The sequence below is a fragment of the Bactrocera dorsalis genome, chromosome 2, assembly GCF_023373825.1.
Source record: "Bactrocera dorsalis isolate Fly_Bdor chromosome 2, ASM2337382v1, whole genome shotgun sequence".
Classification (NCBI taxonomy): Eukaryota; Metazoa; Arthropoda; class Insecta; order Diptera; family Tephritidae; genus Bactrocera; species Bactrocera dorsalis.
In genome coordinates, this window is record NC_064304.1 from 80,109,041 (window position 1) to 80,119,600 (window position 10,560).

The 10,560-nt window shown below is 36.7% G+C and overlaps 1 protein-coding gene and 1 long non-coding RNA gene across 3 annotated transcripts in view; one reads left to right on the plus strand and one right to left on the minus strand.

Moving 5' to 3' along the window:
• Positions 1 to 3,831, plus strand: part of LOC125776509 (uncharacterized) — a 62,869-nt gene extending 59,038 nt beyond the window's left edge. The window contains exons 2-3 of the long non-coding RNA XR_007421774.1: positions 346 to 2,419; positions 3,400 to 3,831. This is a non-coding gene — a long non-coding RNA (uncharacterized LOC125776509). The remainder of the gene's footprint in view (positions 1 to 345; positions 2,420 to 3,399) is intronic.
• LOC105226634 (protein doublesex) overlaps positions 1 to 9,210 on the minus strand; it is a 138,375-nt gene extending 129,165 nt beyond the window's left edge. For both annotated transcript variants that reach the window (XM_049448813.1, XM_049448812.1), the window contains exon 1: positions 9,071 to 9,210. The gene's annotated coding sequence lies outside the window, so the exon portion shown is untranslated. The remainder of the gene's footprint in view (positions 1 to 9,070) is intronic.
• Between the last annotated feature and the right edge of the window lie 1,350 nt (positions 9,211 to 10,560).

Genomic DNA, 10,560 nt, shown 5'->3' on the forward strand with positions numbered 1-10,560 from the left:
ATGTAAAGAATATACTAAGCAGCCAAAGAAATATTTGTCCAACCAATTGTCCCAAATTGGTGTCATTCCAAATTGTATGGTGGGATTCACTTACATATATTTATATATTATACATACATACATATGTGTATGAATAATATTTTGAAGCGAATTGCGTACCACGTGTTGGTTAGGCGAGGATATATGTATGTATGTATTAATTGGTGGGCTTATTATTATCGAACCATTATTGTTATATCGTGCAAAATGTAAATAATATATGTATATATGTAGATACGTAACATTATCAACAGCACAAAGAGAGTTGATCACGAAACCGATAACCCTTTCTTTCGTTTCTCTTAGGTTGTTGAGCGGATATCACCGAAGCAATGCATCCCACACAGGTACCTCACAGAATACTAAAATTATACAAATTTATCGCCATGTTTCTCCTGCGATCACTGACAAGCCGTTCGAAGCGAGCCTCCACTAGCGGTTTACACTCAATGCGATAATACTCGTGAGAGCTCAACAACTCCCCACGAAACAGAGTACATCAGCAAGGGCGAAAGCTTTCGTTGTACATATCAAACAACTAAAATGTAAAACAAAGTATAGTCAAAAGTTAGAAATCGAGTTTTATTGATTCAAGTATAAGTTTCAGTTAGCAGACGCACCCAAGTTATGGCAATAATTCAAATATTTTCAATATATTTTATATCGTTTTTTTCTTCTTCTGAAAACTTGTGAAAAATGATGTTACGTTATTTCCCATTTTAGTTGATGAAATTTACGAATCTCCTATCATCTACATATGGTTTTCTCTTTTTCTAATTTAAACTCTTTGCAATACATTGATTATTCCCTTATTCCGGAACAGAAAATGCTGATAACCATAACTGATTTGTAAATATCGGAAGAAACGAATAAATGCTAACTTAAGGAATTGCGGTTGATAAACTAACATATTGGATGGAATTGTGGAAGAAAAAGCAGAGTAAAGTATGTAGAAAAGGTGTGAAGTGGAAGTGCAGAAAATGCAAGACTGACAAGGGCTTGCGTGCTTCAACAATTAGACTATTTTTTTTTTATGATTGAAGAGGTTAGCATTGCAGTTTTCTCTTCTTCAACCACAATGTTATTATTCATTTACGCCTTGGGCCGAGGTTTAACCCTCCACTAGCGGAAATCTCATAAGTAAGCACGATAAGTTCTTTAATTTCTTTCTTAATCAACCATTGCTTTGAATTGAGTCGGTTCAAAATATTAAAACTACTATTATTTAAATTATTTCAAAATTCAATATTTTTATTTTTGAAGACAATCTAATTCAAATAAATTTTATTTGAATTGTATGTATAAATGTATGTGGTTAAAATACGGTGATGACACACATTGAAATGTATGTGTTTCATAGGCAATAGTTATTTAAAAAAATTGTTAACAATACATATGTAGTTGTGTGTAATGAAGAAAATGTGTGATATTATTTCAAATACTACAAAGTTGACGTTGCAATAAAATAAGGTATTTCATTAATTAATTAAACAAAAAATTGTAAAAATTTTTATTGTATTTTTTAGCGGTGCTTCTTGAAATACCGCAATGAAATATGCTAGTAATTTTTACCAAAAAATACTACATTGTTCACATGGTAAAGCGCAAGTATTTGCTGACACATATCTGGTATTCGTTCGTAGTTCGCATTAGTATTACGAAATGTCCGTCACAGGCGTTAGAAGAAAAAGTTTTTCATAGCTTCTGAAAAATTTAATCTAATATTTTTATGATTTTCTAAATAGACTAATAATAATAATATGTCTGGCAAATCAGGGTTAAAAGCAAAAAAGCATCTGTGCACTGTACGCTTTGTTAAGTTTGCTTTACAATTTTCGAAAATATTTCATATACATTCTTTCTCACTCTCCCTCTCTCAGCTATGCCATTTTTTTGCCATACAAATCAATATGCTCTTATATATATATGTACATATTTGAGTATTCGCACTTAGTTTAATGTATCTCAAAGTAGGAAATTGAAACGCAACAAGTTTGCAAGTTTTGTACGCTCATACATCATATCCATGGATATACAGCTGCGTTCATAATAATGGAACTACGAGTAAATGATGCAATGATTTTTGGCAATTAGCTCGTCTTTCTATCCTTTTATATCAAAAACTTCGATTGGCGTGATAACGAAACCCAAACGAATTACAACTTGTTCTCTATACCGTTACATAAAGCTGAAAGCAAAATTTTAGGTGAAATTTCATTAAAACATCTCCATGATGCTCTTCCATTAACATGAACACAACCGTTAGCATGGATGGGGTAATGTATGAATGTATATCTACAGATACCCAGTCGAACCTTGCAGAATGCGGTTTCCAAAAAATACCTTTTAAGGTACTGCCGGCATAATAAGGAATACACATGTAAGTATCTTCAGTAAATATTCGTTATGACAAATTATAAAATATCTGCATGCAAAATTTACAATGTTGGTTTTTTACTGCTTGGATTTCATTAGCTTCAGTCAGTGTACAGGACGGAGGAAGAGCAAGCAAATATGAGTGAGAATACTTTCAAATAGTTTTATTAAGGGTGATCTTCAGTACATAAGGGTTTTAAAATTCATTTTATAATGTTATAATTCATTCGTAAGAAACGTTTCAGCGTAAAAACAAGAAAAATCTTAACTTCGGCCCTTCCAGATATATAATCGTATATGCTTTAAACCATTAAAGGGTATAAAAAATTAATATTCTGAGTTTGATCGGTTAGTTTGAAAGGCAGCTTTAAGCTGTAGTGGTCCGATCTGAAGAATATTTTCGGAGATTATAGCGTTTCTGTGCCATATTTCGTGACTTATGTATATACCTTATCGGGTTAAAAAGTTTTTATACAAGGACTTGAGTTTGATCGGTCAGTTTATATGGTAGCTACACGTGATAGCGGTCTGATCCGGTAAAATTTCAAAGCAATATCTCAAAAACTGAGGGACAAATTAGCGTGTATACAGATAGACCAGTTCGCCCCACTGAAAATAACTTTTATATTTTCTTTCTTGATGCTCGTAGAAAATTTGAAAACATATGTCGTGCAATAACAGCTAAATTAAGAGTAGAGATTTACTAAGTTATTCGCTCCTTTAGACAATACACAAAGTAGGTTGATTAGAAAATTGTAAAGTCGTAAAATTCTTCAACTGATATAATTATTTATAAATCATATTATCACTTACTCGTACATTTTCTTAAAAAAGTATTTCTTGTAAAAGTTATAAAGTTGGCCCGATAATTAATTACCTTCACAGCCCGACAGCGCCATTAGCGCAAGAAAAATTTACTATTCTAGAGAACATTTTCGAAATTTTAAACGCAATATAAGGTCATGATCCAATTCTTCCTTTTAGTAGGAAATTAACGCAGCGATTGAAGGTTGTGTAGAGACCAAACGACAATTAAAATTGCTTAGCTCTGCTCTGCTTAGAAGGTGAAGAATATCCCATGGGTAGAGAATGAAGTGGTCGCCGCTTTCTGGATTCCGAATGAAGCAATCTCTACTGATTACTTGGAGAAGCGCAATACGGTCACAGGACTCTTTGCCGAATAATTGGCCGATTCGACTACGAACGGACCCATTTGGAAAAAGTAAAAAAGATAATGTAAGATCATGACAACACAGCGGCTCACACCTTCGCGTGCTATTGTGAAAGCGATCTATATTGAGAATTAAATTGTAATTTTTCCAAAACCTTCGTATGCTAAATATGTATAGTAGTATGTATCCAACCGTCCAGGCATGCGGTTCATACACTTCATAACTATGATAATAACTACAAACCCTTCTAATTTAATGAATATAATGGCAATCCCAACTATTTTACGCTGACTGAAATGAAGTTGGTCCGAAGTGGGGAAAAGGCAGTTACAGTCAACAGGATGTTTCTATTTATATATTATCTTACCTATAGTTACATGTGTATTACATAGTTAGGAAAAATTGCATAAGAAATTTTAATTTGAAATTTAACAATTTATACATAAAATATTTGTTTTTTCATTATTAAATAAAATTAAAAGCTACTTAAGTAGTGGTTTTGTTTCGTCAAGACGTTTTCATTGAGAGTTCACTTTTATTTTTTTTCTCTTGCAACATGTTGCTACAGAGTATAATAGTTTTAGTTCACCTAGCGGTTGTACGTATCACCTACAACTAAGCGAAATAGATACGGGGTTATTGTATAAATGATCAGGATGGTGAGAAAAGCTGAAATTCGGGCGGCTGTCTGCCTGTCCGTCCGTCAATGTAAGCTGTAACTTGAGTAAAAATTAAGATATATTGATAAAATTTGGTACACACGTAACGCGGAATCGAACCACTGCCACGTTCACAAAAATCCATTAAACGAAAACCTATAAAGTGCCATGACTAAGCACTAAGTTAAGATATGAAACTGTAATTTGGCACAGGGGATAGGACACTTGTGGGAATTTTTTTTTTTTTTAAGTGGGCGTGAGACCGCTCTCTTATAAATTTAAGTACATATCTCTTAAACTAATAAACCGCAAATGCTGTAAGAACTCCTACCGTCACTGTGAAAAGGGATGAAATCGGAAGAAAACTCCGCTCACTCCCATTTAAAGGTATTATTCAAACAACTAAAAGCCCGATCAATCAATAACTAACCTCCCCAGAGACATTAAATTTTACCTCCGAGATGGTATGAGAAGGCTTTATGGGAGCTTTTGAGAAAATTGGACGATGGGCGTGGCACTGCCAACTACAGACCGATTTCGACTAAACTTTGTACGTAGCATTTTTCTCATATTCCCATGTCACAGTGTGGAAATGAGCGAAATTGGACTACAACCACGCCTACTTTTCATATAACACAATCTTAAATCCCATTTGATTATTTCGCACAATAATTAAGAAATAAATAATATAGCGGGATACCGAGCCCAGTATCGATAGTGGGCTTTTGAGCGAAAATGTTGATTAAAGTGTGAGATATACAATTGAAATTCAGAGAGAATCCTTTCCTGACAATAGTAATTCTTTGTACCAAAAGCGGGTTGAATACTTCCCTGAGCCCCCACATAACTAACATAACGATTTTTAAACCTTAAAGTGACTTTATACTGAATTTACCGGCCAATATTCGAGTTATCTCAATGGAAGTTACAAAACATATTTTACTCATAACAGTAACATCTTTGTGCATAAAATAAATAAAATATTGCGAAAACTTGACCTAGCCGAACATCTGGTTGGTTATGTGGAGTACATATATATACATATATATAAACGTTTTGCATCTTATGGTATTTCCCTGTCTTTGATTCTTGCAAGTTGCTAGAGTATAAAATTTTTAAGCTGTACCCGAACTTAGCCCTTTCTTTCTTGTTTTGTATATGGTTTTCCCAGCAACCACATCAACAGGTAAGGTCACAAAGTGGGAATTCTTACAGTTCGAAGTCCGTGACTAGTATTATATAGTATATTACCCGCTAGGTAATGTTATGAACCAGACGATTGTAAAATGTTGTGTAATTCACTTATACTATATAAATAGACAAAGGGTAGCTAAAATAATTGTTCATTGTTAAATTTCATTAAAATTTAAAAATAAAAAATTTAATTTTGACTGACATAAACGCTATAAAGTCAGATGGAAAGTCAATATTAATGGGATTATTAATGCGTATACGGGGGTTAGGAGAAGACCTGAACAGAAGCATTAACTTTTGACATAACTCAAGCATATTTGGGAACATGTTTTCATTTGATGAAGATAACACATTGACCGATATATTCGGCATAAAGTCTGCTAAAATAACAAAAATCTTTCCATTTTAACATATACTATTTTCGGCATTCAATGTTAATGTTCCTTACATTTTTACCGATGTATACAGTATAAGCCAATCGGAAGTTTCAAATTCTTTTATTGGGTATATGGAGACTATTACCCGATTGTATCCAATTTTGGCACTAAGATGTCAACCATTTTGAGGCGTTAAATGTCATATCTTGAGGTAAATATTTCTATAAAGTTTTCTCCCGATAACTTGTGCTTTGTTTGTTTACTATATTATACTCTGAATTACTTGTAAACTGTAGGAGGATGGAGTCATGTGTAGAAGTTCACGCAAGTGAGGAAAGTTCTCTGATTGCCATTCACTTGGGAGTTGCCAGAAACCATTCTTTTACATATGGCTCAAGTTGGCCACGACTTCCGATCCTAGAGCAAGTATCGTCTAGGTAGCCTAAGAACATCGGTTTGAAGGCGAGCTAAAGTGAGAAGGCGCAACATCTCCCCTACAGGGTTGTGCACTGGGTTTGGGACCCGCCACGTAAAAAACACTAGCAATGAAAAAGCATAAACAGCCTCGGATAAGAGACCCCCCTTTTGATAAGGAACATGGCAAACGTACTTAGGATAACGATTTAAGGCCACGCATTTGGAATGCCCGGTCCCTTAATTGGGAAGGTCCATTCCCCAGCTGGTTGGTCCTCGTAATAGTGAAGGCTGACATCATCACCCTTCAAGAAATGCGATGAACGAGACAAAGACTGAGGCGAGTTAGTCCTTGTGGCATATTATATAGTGGCCATATAAAGGAGCGCAAATTCGGTGTGGGATTCGTGGTGAAAGCGAGACTCCGCCGCCGAGTACTGTCATTCACCGCGGTGGATGAACGTCAAGTCACAATCTGCATTAAAGCGAAGTTCTTCAACAGATCGCTGATTTGCGTCCACGCCCCGACGGAAGAGAAGGACGATGTGACCAAAGACGCCTTTTATGAGCGCTTAGAGTGCACCTATGAGAGCTGCCCCCGCTACGATGTCAAAATCGTGCTTGCCGACTTTAACTTCGAGGTGGACAAAGAAGGTATCTTTGGCAGTCGGTAAATTCAGCCTCCACGGGGAAACATCCCCAAAGGGGTTGAGGCTGATCGACTTCGCCTGGGCCTGATATATGGTTATCTTTAGTACTACATTTCAGCATTGAAAAATTCACCAAGCTACCTGGCCGTCTCCGGATCGAAAAGCCATCAACCTGATCGATCATGTTGTGATAGACGAAAGGCACGTCTCTAGTACTTTGGACGTGAGTACGCTATGAGGTCCTAATATCGACTCGAACCACTATCTTGTTGCAGCCAAGATACGCACCCCCTCTGTGCAGCAAAAAACGCACTCCTGCTCTCTGAAAGCACTCGTCAACAACTCAGTATAGGCGAACTGTGGGACGGCATTTCAAGCTCCTTATGTGCAGCTGCTTTCGGAAAATGTAAAAGAACAACTGGTACGACGAGGAGTGCCGTGTTTCAGCGGAGAGAAAACAGACTGCGTACTTCGCAACGTTACAATCAACCACAACACGCGCGGGATGGGATAGATACCGAGAGTTGAAGAGAGAAGCGAGACGCATTTGCAGACAGAAAAAGAAACAGGCCGAAAGGCGTGAGTACGAAGAGCTTGATAAGCTGGCCGGCAAGGGTAATGCTTAAAAATTCTACGAAAACATGCGGCGGCAGAAGGTTTCAAGGCCGGAGCATACTCTTGTACAACCCCCTATGGTGATCTAGTGATCGATGCCCAACTAAAATTATGGAGAGTACACTCCTCTAGCCTGCTGAATGGCAGTGAATGTACAACGCCAGGAGAAGATGAATCCGATTTCCCAATCGATGGCGATGGAGGAGACGCACCATTGGTCGACCATGAAGAAATTCGAATAGCAATTACCCACCTGAAGAACAACAAAGCGGCGGGGCATGCATCAGCTTCTTTGTAAAATATGGTCGGACGAAAGCATGTCCAACGATTGGAATTTAAGTGTGCTCTGTCCAATCCACAAAAAGGGAGACCCCACAATCTGCACCAACTACCGTGAGATAAGTCTCCTAAACATCGCATATAAGGTATTGTATGAAAGAAAGCTCTGAAAGTATTCGACACAATACTCGCCGGAGAAGCCGGAGGAAAACCTCCACTTCGTTGGAAAGACCAGGTGAAGAAGGACCTGGCTTCGCTAGGAATTTCCAATTGGCGCCACGTTGCGAAAAGAAGAAACGACGGGCGCACTGTCGTTAACTCGGCTATAATCGCGTAAGCGGTGTCTAGGCCAGTAAAGAAGAAGAAGAAAATGAAGGAAATAGATGGACTTTCAAAATTTGTTATATGGAAAAAAGGAGTGGTTGTATTGTCCTCCGAATTAGGCTGAAATTGGTCGAAAGTTTCCGGAGAAATAAGATTACACCTGGAGATGGACGTTGGTACTCTCATTGTCCGATTTATATTTCACCCCCTACAAAGCCTTTCCATCTAATTTTGAAGTTTTATGCTTCTGCGTGGTTTTCAACATCAGTCTTATTTAGGTGAGCAAATTCGGCTTAAATAGCAATAATAGTTATTGAGATACATATATACAATAAACCTAGTAGGGGTCGGCCGTGTCCACTTTTTAAAAATTTAAATTACAGTTTTATAGCGTAATTTGGAGCTTAGTAATATTATCTTAGTATGTTTCATCGCTTGAACGGACAGTCGTACGGATAGACAGGCAGACAGTCATTCGGAATTCAACTCGTCTCGTCATCCTGATCATTTATAGATAAATAGCTCCTTATCTGCTTCAATTAGATTAAGCTAATACCAGCAACTGTTAGGTGAACAAAGCTATTAGACACTCAGTTGCAACCGGTTGAAATGGTATAAAAAGTGGAACTACAATACTATAGTAAATCTCACTAGAACAATATGGTGAAGCACTGACACCAACCTATCTTCACACCATTACGAATTCTTGCTAGAACGTAATCGATTCAAAACAGGAAAAATGTTTGTTATTTGCATACAGCACAAAATGTACTTCTTCCTAAGTCACCAAGGTCGGAAACCTAATCTCTGCAAACATCTAGTTCTTGCTGGGGTAACAGTATTTTAAGTAAATACAAATCGAATAACCTGGTCGTATAAAGACATATGTACAAACATACTCGTATATGCACATTTTAACATATAACTTTTTTGTGTATGAATGAATCCATTTCGATGCAAATGACTCTTACCATTGATGAAAATGCGTAGTCATCGGCAAAAGAGTAAAAAAATTTCCCGGCCGATGACATATTAGTCGCTGGTAACTGCAACTTTCCCATACAGGAAATGAAACGGACCGGTTGGATGTGAGAACTCACTTGTAACGCATAACTTCGGAAATAACGGAGATCTCTGCTGGGTTTGCGGAATTATGTTGCTTCGTATGTGTGTATCTAGAACTCAGTTACTTAAATATATGCAATTTGGGCAATGCAATTGAAGTATACCGTGCAACCACATAATTTAACTTCACTGATTTGTATAATAACATGAAAGTCCATTGCATCGGCTGCGATACATACATACAACCATATATGTATGTACATATGTATGGATATAAATACTATATGTGTATGCACATGTTAACAAAGGTGCTGAACTGAAACTGGCATATTCAGCGTATAACACAATCACTTAACTTTTAATTTCGATATAATTTATTAGATTGGCAATAACAAACGCGTATTTATACTTTTCCATCTCGAGTCCCGTCGCCCCGACACTATGAACGACCGGCACCCGAATACTCGTTATGCTATGCATTTATTTATTTATTATTATTTTTTGACATGGTGTCTCGAAGCACCACGGCAGCATCATAGCGGCCCCAGCGTCTGATAAAGTAGTTTAGTTACTAAAAATGCGCGCCATCGAGAGCTGATTGCAATTTTTCATACATTATCATTGGCACATTTTGTAACTCACCTTTCATGTTGGGAGACGTCCTCAGCACGCAACTGAGTCCGTAGACTCTTTGAGAATTGCTATGGCTGTCGAATCAAAGAGCGCCAACTGTTAAGAGCAGCATGACAGAGTGCGACAATCTCTCTAAATAGTGGTAATAATCGTATCTTCTTGTAGAACCTTGCATATATCAGTACGAAGACCAATGAAGACATTACCAATCGTCGAATAAGAATAGCAACTTTTTGTTGCGGAGGAATTTAAATTTGAATTACAAATAGCTAGGCGCATAACATTCGAAATTGCTTAATTTCATACAAAGCCAGGTGCTCGTGCACTGTTATTCTTTGCTTTTAGTAGCCAACGTAAAAATTTGATTTTTTTAAAGAATATTTATTTTTGAATAGAATAAAAAATTGTATTATTTTAATGACACATGACGTTGTCCTCTAAATACAAATATTAAACTAAATAATTTCAGAACCAGATTAGAAGGTATCCTCTAATATAGATAATAAAAATAGCCAAATAAGTTAATTCGTTTTTTTTTTTAAATGGTGTCACAGGAAGGTATATTTGAAGTCATTGTCTGAGGATGAACTGGATAAACTATTAGGCGTCGAAAATGGATGAAGCCGGTCCATTAGGTACCCCAAGCCCCACCATCTTATAATGATTTTCAGTACAGATTCAGATCAGTATATACAGAATATATCGGTCAATAAGTGAGTTTTCGTTATAAAATTCTCAAACGTGTTCTGTGTAATGTCAAACT